At 51.1% G+C, this 16,582-nt stretch overlaps 2 long non-coding RNA genes across 5 annotated transcripts; one reads left to right on the top strand and one right to left on the bottom strand.

The window, feature by feature from the left end:
- LOC122168749 lies at positions 1–15,375 on the top strand. Of its 4 annotated transcripts, none has more exons than XR_006171346.1 (5): positions 1–50; positions 599–690; positions 1,655–1,754; positions 12,312–12,567; positions 14,093–15,375. It is a non-coding gene; the product is annotated as an uncharacterized LOC122168749 (long non-coding RNA). The 4 variants fall into 4 exon arrangements; XR_006171345.1 differs by having other exon boundaries at positions 13,512–15,375; XR_006171347.1 differs by having other exon boundaries at positions 1,633–1,754; positions 13,512–15,375.
- LOC122168750 lies at positions 12,538–16,029 on the bottom strand. Its single transcript, XR_006171349.1, has 2 exons — positions 13,140–16,029; positions 12,538–13,052 (listed from the first exon to the last, which is right to left on the bottom strand). It is a non-coding gene; the product is annotated as an uncharacterized LOC122168750 (long non-coding RNA).
- Positions 16,030–16,582: the final 553 nt, after the last annotated feature.

Below are 16,582 nucleotides of genomic sequence, written 5' to 3'. Positions count from 1 at the left end.
AGGGGGGACGGCGTGAGGGGACGGCGAGGCCTCGGGTCCCTCGTGCTGAGGTGGAGGAGCGAGGAGGAGGCGGGGGGGGGGGCTGCGCGGAGGGCTCGTGTCCGTCGTATCGGTGGTGTGGTGGGGGGGGAATGGATCACAGCTGGGTGGGAATGGGGAAACGTTTGGGTCCTGGGGGAGAAAGGAGACACGGGTGAGGAGATGAAGGGTGAGGCAGGGCTGGGATGGGGCGGTGGGTCACGCCTGCCAGCCGCGGCCCCAGGAGGTGGTGGCAGCTGTCAGCTCGCCTTGGTCGTTGTGCAACTGTTGGCCAACCCTGTGAGTCCGAGCTGCCTGAGCCTAACCGTGCCTGGTTTATGGACAGAAAGGGGGATAAAAGCCCCACGCATTGGGCACGCAGCCCCCCGAGCTGCCCTTTCCTGTTTGCCAAGTTCAAAACCCATAGGTTTTGAACCGATAGATTTTGAACCTGCTCGGTTGTGGAACCTTGGTGTCTTTGGGATTCTCTGTCTAGGAGCTCGAGATAGCAGTTGGCTTCGTGCAGGGATTAATTATCATGTCTCGTAGTCGTGTATTTGTTTATTTGTTTTTGCTATAGATTACAGCTGGAGGAATTCTAAACAGTCCGAGTCTCCTTGTCGTGGTGTTTAAGTGCATTGTGCTCCTGTCTGAACAGAGGAAATCGCTGAGGTCAGACTCCCTTGTGTTTATAGCTGCTTTCCCTTTCAGAACTATGGGGGCAAAGAATCATCAAAATAACCATTTTTACTGACATCCTGACAATGAATTAATAGGAACAATGGCATAAGACGCACAGCTTGCAAAAGGCGTGCTCTTAGGTGTCACTTTCACCCTTAAATTCAGGGTCATGTACCAAGGAAGTGCTCTCAGGTACCCCACAAACATTTGAAGTGTCCCCAGAATGAAATAATACAATTCTGTAAACCCAGTATTAATGGTGCTGCTGCAGTCGAGCACCACAAACTTCCTCCTGTTGTCCTACAAAGGTATTTTGTACCGCTGGGAGGCCCTATTTACAAGGTGGTACTGGAGACCATTTATCCAACCTTCACTTTTACCTCTAAATGAGCAGACGGTTCTACTGGGATTATTGCCCCCTAACCTGGGGTAGGGGAAACCTGAGGAAAGCTGCAGAGGGTGACTGGAACAGTTGTGGACCACATCTCGTGTGACACAAATGTGTCACACCGTGGTCTGATACTTTGCCTTCTCAAATCCCGTCAGGAAAAGCAAGACAAATGTGGATCACTTCAAACATATGTTGTTGTAAGTATTGGGGAAGGCAAACTAAAGATTTATCTGATTATCTCAACCTTGAAGTTGGCAGCTATGACAGGAAACTTGGTTTTATTCATCTGCCAAAGATATTTGTAGCGTATCGTTTGACAAGTTAAAAGGCATTTTTGGAATGGCACAAAAATAAAGCCGTCCACTTCCTGAAACTGGAGTTTCTATCTTTTAAAAAATACTATGGGTTTGGAGACGTGCTTGTGGGGAAAGGAGTGTGTAGTAGGAAACGTCACTATTTGTATTTTCAACAGTAGCATTTAATATGGATCTATTCGGCATCGTCTGTGCAGTTGTTTTCTTTTCTTGTCTTTGTTAAATTAGTGGCATCGTTTGGTTTCTGCAGCCTATGGAGCGGTGAGGAGCGATCTGCCCATGCGGCCCTAAGGTGGAATTAAGGATCGAGACCTTCTGAATCTTGGTCTTGTACTTCTCCTGCAGCCGAGGTGCGTTTGAAGCTCACAAATTATGAGGGTGAAAGCTTGGGTCAGTGAGGTGCATAGAGCTACCCTAACAGAAAGTTTGGGCTCCCTTTATTACGCACGTAAAAAAAAAGATAATGGTATCTCTAAGTAAAAAGCCTTGGGGTGTAGTGGTAGCTGCTGGAAAAAACGTGGGTAATGCCTTGGTATGAACTGTCAGGTCGTCTGTTTAACACAATAGATATGGGTTTGATAAGTGCTCAGTGACCACTTCAAAAGTAAACAGTTTTGTCTGTGTCCCACCAGCATACAAGAAGTCTACAGACATCGTTAAGTAGCAGGCCTATAAAAATGGCACTGTTTGTTGTTGCCAGCTGAACTGGGCATGTCTGACAGGGCTGCCTAGGCCTGACCTATCAGGCATGCTCTTACTGCCTTGTCAGCCAATTGCAGTGGGCATCTGGGATGTTACATCAGCTTAGCTCAGTTTGCAAACTGACTGATGCAAATTTAGCTTTTGTTTTAAGGAACTAAACCAGTTTATGTATGCCTGCATCTTGGATCTGCACCGGTGTAGCCATCAGGTAGCTGTATGCATTAGCACCATCTGAAGGAGGTGCTAGGACATCAGTAAATAGAAATTACAAATTGCACGGCGGTTCAGCTGACAGGCAGAACTGGTTTCAGTGCGTTGTTGCAGTGTGCTGCTGCAGACCTGGGCTGGGGGTAGACCCAGACAGCATTCCAGTGCAGACAGGACCTGTACAGAGTGTGCATAAGCACTGCATGATATTGTAGGAGAGGAAGTCGTGAACAATACCGTGTCCAGCGGAAGCTGTGGCAAGAATTTATCCAAGGCTCGTTGTAATTACTCAAGCTGGGAATTTGGCCAGTGCAGTGGGGTTGACACCCCTGCTTCTTTAGGAGCGTCATGGTTTATTTTTTTAAATGACTTTAAGTGATGGGAAGCTTGGCTGTCTGTCTCAGCAGAACAGCAATGCCTCTTGCAGTATAAACTTCTTACAACACTAAGGAGCTGCTTCAGAACTAACTGGGAGTGATGGGGCCTGGCTCAGTAATCACTGCTAAATAAATACTCTCAGTAGATAAGGCAGATAAGAGTGTGATTAGGGCAGTTGCAGCTGCTGTAATCACAGTCGTACCTTCCTTAGCCTGCAGTCCCAACACTGCTCTACTCTGACCTTTCTTAAGAGAGCAAATGTAAATTTCAGAATAAATCACAGAACCTGAACCAATGAAATTTGGTTATTAATTATAATTGCAGTTATGAATCACAGAGTTGTCTCTGCTTCCATTCTAGGAAATTTGCCATTGTATAAGCAGAATGTAATTTACCCAAATATACATTTTTTTTTTTACCATTTTATGAAACTCTTACGATTCTGTTACGCCCTGATTTAGAAACCAACTTTCACCTTGTTTTCTGCTTGTAAAGATAAGCAGTTGTGTCTTTTAGCACATAAATAGTTGTGCAATGCACAAGTGAGGAACTGCTTTCTTTCATTTGCTCATCAAACGTGCCATCATTCCAGTTGTAGCTCAGACCATTATCGTGGTTTACAGAGTTATACAGGAAAGACATGTTCTAGAGAAAGGCTGGTCAGAGTAGATGAAATAGCCCTACAAAAGCAAATCATAACAACCTGTATCAGGCAGTGTCCTGGCAGTTTGTCATAATGACAGAAATGAAGCAATACCAACACTCTTACACAACCACGTTTGTATTATAAGAAAATAACAATACTGCACTGCGCTCCTACCTTTTATCAGAGAAATAGGATTGCTCTTTGCTGTCTGCTTCTGGTTGTCCCGTGATTCAAGAGAGCAGTGGTGTCCATGAAGAAAAGGGGAAAGAGACACAGGAGGAGGAAGTAGTGACCGAGGTCCTGTGGGGAAGCAGTGAGCAGAATCTCGGCCTTCTGACTGTCCCACTCTGCCCTCGGGGCAACCAGACAGAAGTGGAAGCCTGGTTTGCCCTCTGACTCAACAGCTCTTCCTTCCTCAGCAGCTGGCACGCTGGGCAGTTGCAAATAAGTGCCAGTGTGCCACTTGCATCTGTGTCAGCTTCCCAAGGGACTCTAGGTAGGCTTGTCTTCTGCTTTGGGAGCATCATTAGAACTTGGAAAGATTCTCTTTTTACCATGTTACTTTCCCCTGATTTCTTTCATAAATTGTGTAACTTGAGGACACTCAGAGATTTTTACCCTTCTCTGCGAGAGACTGACAACAAGCCTATGACATATGTGCCAAATGAACTTATTTCTGAGGCAAGTCTTGGGTGAATCCTGTAAGTTTCTCCTTGAGGGGAGCACTGCTGACCTGTGTGGCCTTGCACAGGTTTGCCTTGTGGCTCAGGATGGGATCAGGGCCATTTATCTGGGCTGAAACTAAAACTGGGAGACAGTTCTTCTGGATGTTAATTTTGCAGCAGAAGAATTTGCCCAAATAAAAGCAAGTTCATTGACTTTGGCCAGATCCATGAAGTGCTGCCGCAGTAAGAAGTAAGAATTGCCTGGAGTTAAATGCACACGTTCTTTTCCCATAGGCAGCTGATGTCTGAGAAGTGCTGGCAGTGTGTGTCCTTCCACCAGGTTCAGCATGAAGCCTTGCATCTTCATCTGAGCAGCACCTCCAGTTCTGATGTCCTCGTGCTTCTCTGTCTCCAACACCTGCGTGCTGTTTAGGTGGCTGTCAGCAATTGTCCTGTTGTGATGCACCAATGCTAGCATGCACTGGAAGAGTACCAGTTCATTCTTGGCCTGGAGGAATAACTGATGGAAGGAAACAGCACAGGAAGAGACTCTTGTCTTGGTTCTGGTCTTTGGATGGATGGATGCAGAGAGGCCTGTGGCACTGAGGGATGAAAGGTGACTAACAGTGTGAAACTTGTCCCAAGAAACTCGTTATAATCATGCAATCTTCAGGTGGTTTTCTTTCTCCAAAAGAAGCTGCCATGTGTCACTTGGCCCTCTGGCAGTTGTCGCTCGCCCTGTCTACTGGATAGAAGTATTAAACAATTATTTCTCTGCTTAGAAAGTTTAATACAATGTTGTAGCAGTGGGGCTACAACAATCTATATATAAATTTTTTCCTTTTCTCATAGTTTTGTGTCCACCCTTACAAAGCTTTCATGAACAAGCTCTGTTGAATTTTGCTGTGGCACTTTGAGATGTTGCAGGTCTGGTCCTGCTCCACGGCTTTCTTCCCCATAGCAGAGCCAGCAGAAGAGTTTGTTCTGTGCCTGCTGACCCTGGTCCAGGGCAGCATCCCCCAGAAGAGCAGCTTGCTGGAGGTGGTGATTTAAACCACTGAGCATGTTTCCTAGGAGGACTCTTACTTTCCTAATTAGCACGCCTGCTTTGCCAGTGAGCTGCAATGAGCTGTTCCCCCATTGAGCCAGTGGATCCTGGTCTTGCATTTTACAAGTAAAACAACATATTCTATGATGTTGTAAATGTACTCTTTGGAACTGATTCTCCTCCTAATCTGTAAAACCTGTGAAATGATGGCCCTGTCCCTCAGCAGTTCTGCAATCACCTGTGACACACCGTGTTTCATTCTGGAATAAGATTTTAGACCAGAAGAAGGGTTAGGCTGCATGCAGATTAACAAATCTGTTGCTGGTATCTCTGGCTACTGCAGCATGACTCACCCATCAGCGCCTGTCAGCGCCTGTGTGACCTCATTGGAAGCTTCAACGTCTGCTGTGTGAAGGTAGCTTGTAATCCAGAGTGGGAATCCTGAATAGGTGGAGGGACCGTGGTGATGCACACAGCATGAGTGTTCCCCGTGGAGATCAGATGTGCCTTCACCAGAAATTACCATGAAAATTCTTGCGTGTTTCTGATGATCTTTAAATGCTAAGGCTGCCTTTCCCTTGCCTCTGTTAAAAAGCACCTGTAGCTTTTCAAGGCAGCAATGGACATCACGACTGATAGAAAATATAGAAGTAGATAGGTCAGGGAGGAGAAGCTCCTTTATTTGCAAGGGCGAGGAGGAGCTGATGGCTCCTCTTTATTTATCACAGCTTCTACTGACGTGATGTACTGACAGAGGAACAACAGGGCTGCTGGGGTGCAGCTGGAGGGAGACAGGTGAAAAAACAGCAAGAGGATCTATAATGAAAGGAATGGAGGAGTGAATTAACTTGTGGTACCTCGCACAGGTAGCTGAGATAAGTAGTGTGCTGGTGAGACAAAAAGTGGGAGGCAGCAGTTTAGGCGTCAGATGATTCTTCTTCAGCTGGTGCTTGCTGGCCGAACACAGAGCTTGTGCTCAGGGTCTCTGTCTTCTGCCATGGGCTGTTACACAGCTCCTCAGACAAGGATAGAGCTGGCATTGACTGAATGTGGTTCACACGGAGCTGCAGACCGGCTCTGTTACCTAGCAAGTCTGTTCTGTTGCCCTTTGCCTCAGGTGGATGGTAGTGTTGTTCTTGCATTCCTTACATTTCTTTCTTGTGCCTGGGAATGCTGGTTCTTCTTGGTGAATATTCTGAGGATCCACGAGGATTTGGTTCGTGTTTTGGTGCTTCCTTAAGGAAGGTGTTGGTGGTCTTACAGTTGAGGCACGCAGGGGATTTGCGAGGAGGAACTAGGCAGCATTTTGTGTCTTTTCCTGCAGGATTCCCTGCCACCAGGATCAGCCAGGTCCTGCAGCTGTCTGCCTGCCTGCTGTGTGATTCCAGCATGCAATAAGCTCGTGTCTCTGCCCGTTTTCTAGGACCAAGATGTGTGATACATGCAAAGCACGGCTAGACCTGGGAATGAGTCTCTGCAGCTCCTTGCATGGAGGCCAAGGTCTGAATGATATTTGGAGGCTGAGCTCGCTTTCACTGGGTGATCTGATGGGTGTGAAGGGCAGGAGATGGAGCGCCCATAGCAGTGCAGGCTGTGCTGCAGCCACCTGCAGGGTGTGATGCTGTAACTGCGTGGGTTTTTTTGGTCGATATTTGAAGTTTCATTGCTTGATTTACATCTTGAATAATTTTTTTTTAGTATCTCAGAAGACTTTTCTTTCCAGTATGGAAGCTTACCGGGGGCATCCAGTGACATCCCGCTCTTACCTCCGGCTCAGCCCTCACCACTGCTCTCCGTTTTCGACATGAAATGGGCAGACACCATTTGTGACTGTGCCAATATCCTGAGTCACACGTTACCAGCTGGCTTTTGTGCTGCAGTTTCCTCTTCTCCCTTTACGACTGCACTCCCTAGAGGAGACCTGACCAATTGCACTTGTCAGCAGAAGGCGTTGTGTGCCGTGGCTGAACGGCACCATTGCTGGACGATCTCTGGCTGTGAGCAGCCTGCGGTTTGTTGCTGTGTGTCTGCTGCTTCCATACGAGAGAACAGAACAGGTGAAGGCGTACTTCAAGTGCATTTCCCATCCTGCAGTGTGGAGATGGCAATATGAAATCTTCATTAAATAATTATTGGGCAGGAGTGACGATACTAGTGGTAAAGCAGAAGATAGGCAGATAAACTGTTCAAAGGAGTGAACTACAGGCAGAACTCTTCACTGAGCTTTCTGACCCAACACGTCTTGACAGGCAGCTGCTGGACTCATCTGAGTCTGCAGCAGTCCTGACCAAATAACAATGTATTAAATGCCATTATTCTGGCTATGCCATCTCTACGTATTCACAAAAAACAAGTGGATTTCTTACTAAACTCCCCCTAATGCACATTGCACAACATTTTATTAGTTAACGGCCAGCTGATTTCAGAAGGTTATAACACACACAAACCATTAACGTTTGTCCAAGACCAGATGAGTTAAAACACCTCATCCTGCAAGGCATTGAAATCAATCAGGTCTTTGTTTGAAAGCATTTGGGACAGTCTGTGCCATCAGTGGGTGCTGGTCCTGCACTGGAGGAGAGATGTGGGCTGTGTTATTCAGAAGCCAGGTGCTTGTTGCATCCACTGGGGGAAGGAGCAGCGCACCTTAGGAGCAGGCTGTGGGCTTGGGTGGGAGAAGTCTTGCAGAGCCTCTGGAAGAAAGTCAGGGAGGGAAAAAGAAGACATGAGCTGGACTTGGGGCTGAGGACATCCTGGTTCCTCTCACTGTGTGGGAAGCTTGTGGTGTTAAAGTGTCTGTTTGAAGAGAGCTGGGAAGGCACGTGCTCTATCTGGAGACAGCAGCAGTCCTGAGAGGAGCTTTCTGAGGAGGGACGACTGACAGCTGTTGAAAAACTCACATACATGTTTACTCACTTGCTCCTCCTTGATGTGTCTGACTCACCCATCCCTGTCTGAACACACCAGTTCCCATTTTTACTTTTCTCTCCTTTTGTTAGCCTCATCTTTCCTATTCTTCAAGCTTCCTTTTGTATGTGGGTTTCGTTCTGTTAAATCCAGTTGCTTTGGCTTCTGATCTGCCTGGGCTTTGCACCTGCTACAGCCCCAGCAAACTTGGCAGCAACCCTTCGGCTCTGCAGAGAAAACAACTGTCTAGACCAGGACCTTCTGCCTGCTGCCCTGGACGTACCCAGGCACTAATCTGCATCCAGAACAGCGCGTTGCTGTGCGAGCGGTTCCTCTCTGCTCTCCCTTCTGCCTCTGCAGAATCACACGTGCTGGTTTCTCAGCAGGTGCTGGCTTAATGCGTATTGATCTCCTGCACAGGTCTGTTGCAAAAGATGGATAAAATCTTTCTGGACTCCTAATTGCACCTTTAGCCTCCCGGTGAGTAAGGCGAATGGGAGTGAGGGCTCCCACAGTATCAATAGCACCTTCTGCAGCCTTGGAAGCCGTGCAGGCCAGAGGAGGACAACAACACGAGGCCCCAAAAGGGATCCCTGCGGAGTTCAGGAAGTTGTGCTGCTTGTTCCCAAAACGATTAGAAAGAAAAATCTCAGTATAAAGATTCTTAAGGCACAGAAAGGGCAGAGAGGCCTTAGTGCAAAGTCACACACCGTTCACAGCTAAAGCCCCGCTGCCCCAGGCAAACACAGAGCTGTCAGCGTCCTGCAGCTCACCGTGCGGAGATGTGAGCAAAATAGCTTCACAACTTCACAGCACCACTAAAAATAGCTGGCAGGTCAGCTCCTTTCTTCAAGGTAATTGTGATATGGGAGCACTGCTGCCTTCAGTGCAGGTGGAGCTGGTAAACAAGGAGAAAAGCTGCTCCCACCGTCCTCAGGCCCTTCAATCTGTTGTATGTGCGAGTCTGGCTGCGGAGAGGAGCCTCAGCCAGGTTTGGCAGAGCCTGATTTGCAATGCTACGGGAATCAAATGTAGGTTAGGAGAGGTTTGCCTTGCCTGCAGCCGCCTGTGCTGCCGAGGGAGCTGCGCTGCAGCAGGCGGTGCTGCCAAGGATTTCCTTTGTGCTGCAGCTTTCATGTCTAGTGATTTTATGGGGCTGAAAGGGAGGGAGGAGGTGACAAAAGGGTGAAAACCTGAGGCCAGGTCATTGCTGTCAGATGGGGACAGAGTCCTGCAGCAGTCAGAGGTGACTGAACACGCTGATGCTGCTACCAGGAAGCTGGAGAGAAATGTGACTGAGCGATGCAGTGCGCATGTGCCTTTGGAGAAAAGAGGCTATCTGTGAGCTGTAGCAGTGCTTTTCTCTGCCCAGCAACATCCCTGCTTCTTTCCTACGTTCTGCTTAAGCAGCTGTTCTGCATTTATGATCTGATCTTCACGCTGAGCCAACGTCGCTGTAACGACGTTGTGGATGGAGGGCAGAGATCCACAGGTTCTCTTTGAGGAAGCACCATAGACAGGGTAACAGCACCAGAGTTCAGTTCTCTCAAACTAAAGGGAGAGAAAATAAGCTGCCAGTAAGAAAGAACATTTTGTGGCATGGGCAGATGTTTCTGACGGCGCTGTTGAAGCCAGCAGAACCCTTGCAGCAGTGCAGCCCAATGGTGCTGGAGGCCCCTCCAGCCTGTAGGTGTGGTGGCCATCTGCATGTCAGCAGAGCAGTCCCAGCAGTGTTCAGCACAGGCAAGGTGAGGGGTGTTCACAGAGCCCCTGTCATCCACTAGTCAGCCAGAAGCAGCAGAAAAGCACACCGCAGGGCTGCTGGCTGCGGCTGCAATCTGCAGAACGCAGTGCTGTGCCTTGCATTCTCCATCCTTCTAGGTATTGAACACAGCCCTGTGCCTCTGGGGGTAACGTGGCTTCTGCTGACGTGTGAACGCTTTGCTTGGCAGCCTGGTGCAGCACATCGCAGCTCAGATGGGTTCTCCCAGGCTGTGCAGCACAGAGCTGATACATGAAATAAAATACAGGTGCAGTTAATGCGCAGGGGGGGGTGGGAGGCTGTGCTGGCTTTGTTTGCAGCGTTGTTTTGGGCTGTGGCCTCAATTCGTGCCCTGTGACACGTGGTGGTCTGGCTGCAGTTCTCTCTAGCTGTGTCCCTACCTCTGGTTTATAGCTTCTTAAAACAAAGCGCTGATAAAAAGGAAGTGCAAGATGGAAGCCAGCATCCTTGAAGTGATTAATCTAAAAACAAAGGCTGCTTCCCCATCATGATAAGCTGCTTGCTATGTATGGGGCATGACCTAATAGTTCCTTAACTTCTTAGTTCACCTGTCCTGGGATGACCTCGCTCCCTCCTCAGTCTGTGCTACCATCGCCTAACAGCTGCGGTCTGCAAGGAGCAGCCTGCTGCTGATGTCAGCTGTCTCTGTTTTATGGTAGCTCTTTGCTCTCCCTGCATTATAAAAGACATTTGTGATAGGGGCAGAGGCACAAGAGAGTGAAAGCCATGCGCTGGGGCACGCAGTGGCCAAGGGACAGCTGCATCTGTTCCCTCTGCCCATTTGCAGTCTCTGATAGGGATAAGAGGTGCAAGAAACCCCAGTGCGATGAGCCTGCCAGGGGACATCGCTTTGGTGAGCGGTGTTTTATATCAAAGCCAGTTTGAATGGGGGGTTAAGAGTTGAGGCATTGCATGTGATCTTCTGATCATGCCTCACAGATACCTAAATATATTGCTTTTGTCTTGCTGACCCAGCACCTGGGCTCATCAGCACACTTCTCCTGTTCCGTAGCTGCCCTCTGTTCTCTCGCTCCAGCACTAGGTGTCCTCGAGGTGCAGCAGGACTTTGCCTTTTTTAGTATAATCCAAGGGCATGAACTCAAGGAACGTTTCCACATCAGGTTCCAGCTGATAGAAGCGAGCCCAGGGGGTGTTTATAGGTCTTCAGCCCAACTCGCTCTTCCAGCATTGTGCTGCACTGTAAAGATTTATATTCACCTGCCTAGGAAGATAAGAGAGAGCGGTGGAAAGGCGACTTGCACTGTCGGTTGGTGCTGGATGGCTGTGGCAGCTCCTGCCGGCTCGTTACCCAGACCTTTAGCACAGTCATTCTGAGCTCTGCAACCCAGCTCTGCCAGCAGCCTGCCCTGCCACAGCTGCTCCCTGGGCAGCCCTGCCCAGCTTGCAAACGGAGCTCGTCACCCTCTGCTTCTTTGCAAATGAATTGCGTAGGTCCAGGGAGGAGGAGGCAGCTCAGCGACTCGCCTGTCCCACCCCTCATAAAGTCTCCTCGCTGCTGAGGGTTTCTGAAGTCATTTGCCACGTGAACGGCGTGGGCATCAGCTGTGGTTGTTTCCCTAAATGCTCACTGCCGACAGGAGGCCATTTCCCAGGGGGAGGCGAGCTGTGGATGCGCTGGGCGGTCAGCTTGGCGCGTGGCTCGAATGCGGCTCCTAGCTGAGGCACAGCAGCGCGCTGACACAGGCACAGCACCCAGAGCGGCTCCGGTCCGACAGCACAGCTCCCCACTGCTGTCCCTAGAGCTCCGGGCGGGCTCGGCTCCCAGCTCGCTGTGCTGACATGCCCACACCAAACCATCCCTTGCACCGGCGCTGCCTGCCCGCGTCCCGGTGCGTGGCAAACCCTCCCAAAGCAAACAGCGATCGCTGCCGTCTGCACTGACTCAGCTGCGCTGAAGGCAGCGGTCGGAGCGAAGCCGCAGCTCGGGGAAAGCTGTGGGGAAGAGCGGGTTCTGTGCCCACGGAGGGGCGGGGAATGCGCTGCGGTGGGCGATGCTGTATCAGGGCAGCCCACCCGGCAGCCGTTCGTCTCTCTGCAGTCGTAGAGCTGTGGTTGCGAGCGCTGGGGGCTTTACCCCGAGGAGCCGAGAGGAACCTGGGCTATCTTTAGGAAACAAGCACCCGCTCCGTGCCCCCTCTCAGGAAGCAGGGCCCCATTCCAGCTTTGCCGTACGAGGGGCTCGCAGATAAGGAGGGGCAGGAAACCTGCCTGGCTTTGCTTCTTTAAGCAAATATTTCCCATAGCCTCAGCACCGTGAGTCAGCACTGCCGGAGCCCAGACTTGTTTGCAGCAGCAGCGAGGCGGTGTGGGAGGTGTGGGGCACGGTGTCCTTTTGCCCAAACGCCATCGGGGATGTCAGCAGCTGAAACGGGGCTAACAGGGAGCAAAAGGCCCAATGGTAATTGCTTTGGGGTCACTGGTGGGGTAAGGAGCTTCCTAGGGTGTAAGGGAAGCAGAGCTTCACAAAGGTTTGCTGTATGTATTGTACTGTCTCGGGTCACCGAGGAATGTCCCAATGTACTGGGACAAAAACAACACCTTTCCCTGCAGGTGCTCATGGGCTCATTCTGCACCAACCTCGCCAGTCTGCAAGCCCCAAAAATACAGGAACAAACCAAACGCTGTGGTTTCTATTCAAGGCCCAGGAGTGGAATAAGGAACATGAGCCGTGGGATATCCTATGTCACTGCAGGCTGATCTCTGCAGCAGGCAGAGGCTGCTCAGCCTGGAAGGGTCTCATGGCAAAGGGAGGAAACATCAGAGACGCCATGGATTATTTTAGATCTGCAACCTCAGTTCTGCAAAGGTATTTATTTTGAAAATCCTGGTTTCCATAGCAATGTAGTGCTGTTCTCTCTCGTCTCCCTTCTATTACCCCATTCTTCCCAGCCATTAGATAAATTATCAGTGAAGCCACGCTTAGCATTTTTTTTATCTGCAATGATTTTTGGTATGTCGTTCCTCAGTGAATCAGAGGCAGTTTGTCAGGGATTGCTCACATCCTTTCCTGGGGCAGCCAGGAGCTCTGCTGCAGTCTGAGCAGTGTAACGCAGAGCGCTGCTGACTGGTCTTGGTGTGTGAAGCCCTGGGCCGCTTTCCAGCTGAGTGGGGGTCTCACATCCAGGATTCTGGTTCAGCTCCAGGTGTGCACTCCCTGTTAGTGTAGTTTGCCTTTAAGGGAGACAGCTGAAGGAGCACTTTTGAAGTGCATCCCCACCTGGGGAGCTGTGCAGCTGCCCCACGAAGCAACGCTCTGTGATTCCGTCCTCACGAGGAGGGCACTGAAGGAAACTATGTGGGAGAACAAGTATGGCACTGTGCATCAGATTCCAAGATAAGGAAGTAGGGCAAAAGATGAGGTCAGAGCGAGCTTCTTACCGTGTCTTGTGTCACACAATAACCAAAGCACCTCTTGTAAACTGGAGCACAGATCCGGTAAGCTGGGGATGCAGGAAGCCCACGGTGAACCTGCTGTGCAGCGACTATTGCTTGGCCTGCAAGTCGTGGCTGTTCTCTGCCCCTCCTGATCCCCTCCCTGCCCAGGCACAGCCATGGCTGTCTCAGTCAGCTGCTCTCAGATGGGGTTATTATGGGTAAGCGCAGCCCCTCGCTCCCTTGGCTTCCAGGTGCTGAGCACCTTGCAGGAATCTCCCCTGAGCCCCAAGAGGTGGACGCTGGGCTGTGCTCTGAGAGCAGTGGACAATCATCCTTCTGAAAGCTCAGCTCGTAGATGTTCATATTGACTTTCAGCTGAATGATGCCCGTCCTTTGAGAACACTAACAACGCCTCGCTCCGAATGCCTGTGAACTCTGTGCTTCATGCAGAGCCCTGCGTGGTGGCTGCTTATCATTTAATTTGCTATTTGCCCACCCTTCGTGTTCCAACAACTGGAGATAAGGTGAGCAGAGGTTCTCACACTGCTGTGCCTCCTGCAATACCTTCACTGCACACTTTCTGGTTCACTTCCTCCCACTCCTTAATTTTGCTCCCAAAAAAGGCTCCTTTCAATTCTTATTCTCGTAGTCAACCCCGATTGTTCTGGACCACATCATGAACATAAGAACTCCAATAATTACCTGCCAGGTTTGAGTTCTGCCAGGGCCAGGCATGTTTAGGTTGAAGACCATGTGTGCAAGCACGACTATTGCAGCTTCTACATGCTAGATGCATACATACCCAGTGCATATTTCTCTTTACAAAGTCCCTGCTTCAAAATAAGCAGTGTGCAACGACCAAACCAATGACCAGCACCCACGTGACTGCTGTGTTGTGTAACGAGATGCAAAGTCCTTGGGATTTGTGGATTGAGCTTTTCCCTTTTATCTTCCAGAGGTCAAAGTCCACTGCCAGCAGCAGCCTGTGTGCTCTGCTCCTAAAGGAGCTCCATGGGTTTGTGCTGCTCCCTCTGTGTTCATCCTATAAAGCAGCTCAGCCCAGTATCACCTGCTGCATGTGACGTGCAGGGCAGGGAGGATCCCAAGAGCTGGGTTTTGTGGAGTCACCTTTCCCACTGTTTGCACACGCAGTAACTGGGCTGCTTCTCAGTGCTGAGCCTTAAACGGGAGGTGGACACAAGAACTCCTTTCCTTTCCCTGGATGAAGAGATGTTTTCCTTTCCACGGATGAATTTCCTAATTTTAGCTTCAGCTCGCCCTGAACATTCGATGCAAATCAAATGTGGTGTCGTAAAAAGGCCTTCGAGAGGAAATTCTTCTTAGAAATTCTTCTTACAGATCATTGGAACAAGCTTTAAAGTTCAACTGCATCTTCACACGCCTTCAAAACTCCCCTCACCTCCACGAGAACTTCCTCCTGATTTCCATGGCAGCTGATTTATTCCTCGCTGCCCTCAGCTATGAATGGCATTCCCTGCACAGCCCCGCGCTCCAGAGCTTTGGAAAATCACCTTTGGAGTGACAGAACTGGAAATGATGGCTGTGCCCAGCTGTGCGCTCACTGTGGGAACGCTCAGCCACAGGAGTGGAGTTCCAAGGAAAATTTCCTCTTTCCTTTGCAGGACAGCTTACTGATGTGCCAAGCTCAGAGCAGCAGGGAGGAGCCTCACTGCAGGCAGAGAGGTTTGCAAGTTTCCCATAGAACACATCCCAAACTGCTGCACAATGCAGTGCTGCTTGCTGTCAGCCTGATGGGAGAACACAGCGTGCTCCAGCAGTGGGCAATGTGAGAGCAGGCGGTGAGCTGCACATCCCAAACACGCAGTGCTGGGACTCACCGTGCCCTCAGTGCATCTCTGTGCTGCGTCCCTGGCCGTGCAGCTCAGCACGGAGAGCCCTGGGCTGTGAGCTGCTGGATTTTTATGTCTGTTTTCATCTGGTTTTGCCTGCTTTGGGATGCACACACAACCGGTGCTTCTAAGGAGAGAAACAGTTGCTTCATCTTCCTGTACAGACAGCCCTCTGCCCTTTGCATTTAGATTTCTGGTGTCTCTGTGTGTGGAGATGATTTGTCCGTAATTGTTTGCTTTCTCCAGAGTCCTTTGAAGCGTCTGTCTTCAAACCAGTCCCTTATATTAAAAATAAACGCTTCCAAGCCACCAATAAAATGTGAGCTGCGATTAAAGCCTGGCTCCTTGCTTCGGGAGCCATCTCCTAAGTGATGTGAGGTCACCAAGTCAGCGCAGCAGGAAGTTTTGCCTTGTGTGTGGGGGGGGTTAGGCAGGAGGATGACCCTGTGCTGCAGGGAGGTGTGGGGAGGGCTGTGTGTGATGCAGGCTGAGGGCTGAAGGGCTCTCTGGGCACTGCCGCTTTTTCTTTTTGCTTTATTGAAATAGTGAGTATTTATATGGGGGTGTTCTGTGCAAGCCCTGAGAAGGTAGGACGTGGTGTGTGAGGACAGTCTGAGCACTCTGTGTACTTTTTTGGAGGATGACACGACGGGCTTTAATTCGATCACCCTGTTTTCTTGCCTCTATTTGCTGCAGGAGGTAAAACCTCACTGAGCGCTGCCTGCATGGGGCTTTCCATCTGACCCAGCCAAAACGTGGGCTCACTTTTGGGTCTCTCCATCCCAAGTGTGTCCCTCTGGGAACTCCTCATCCCTACTCCCTGCCCCATTTCCTCACCCCAAATCCCACCGCCCTGTCGGGTGTCCACGAGGACGTGGAGGGCAGCATCGGGGCGCGGATAAAGGTTGGGATCGCTGTGCTGAGCGCAGACGAACCGCCCCAAACCCCAGGGCTCGGTAACCCAGACGGGAACGTCCCACCGTGGGCTCAGACGGCCGCAGACGTCAGCGGGCTGCGCGGGATGGAGCCGCAAAGGGAGGCGAAGGAGGGCGGCGCTGCGCAGAGCCGGTCCTCGGGGTCGCTCCGGAGCGGGGTCACGCCGCGATTCCGCGACGGCAGCCGTCGGGAAGCGCCCACTCGCCCACTCTCATCGCTCCCTTCCCCGCCCCGCTCCGCTCGCTGCCTTCTTCCTCGCCTTCCCCCCAAACCTCCCACGTTTCTTCGGGAATCGCCCAGAAGCGGCTCCGCTCGCATCGCACCGCTCCCCCCCCCCCCCGGCCCCCCCCCGTCCCTCCTCCTCCCTCCCGCTCCCCACAGACCCTCCCCTCTCCCGGCTCTCGGCTTCCCGTTCCGCCGCGCCGTGTCGCCGCGGGGCGTGGTGCGGGGCGGAGCCGCTCTCTGATTGCAGCGCTGCTTCTCCCAGCCCTCCCCCCCATCCCCCCCTCCTCCCCCGCGCCACCCGGAGCCGCGTCCCCGCTCCGCCGCACGGCCCAGCAGCGAGAGAGCGCCCAGCCCGGCCCGGCCCCGCTCAGCCTCTCCCCTCCCCCCCTCCCCCAATGGAGGAGCAGCCCCCCC

This window comes from Centrocercus urophasianus, unplaced genomic scaffold, assembly GCF_019232065.1.
Source record: "Centrocercus urophasianus isolate 14NV4802_14NV808 unplaced genomic scaffold, USGS_Curo_1.0 seq_450, whole genome shotgun sequence".
NCBI lineage: Eukaryota > Metazoa > Chordata > Aves > Galliformes > Phasianidae > Centrocercus > Centrocercus urophasianus.
This window is presented reverse-complemented; position numbering and strand designations above follow the sequence as displayed.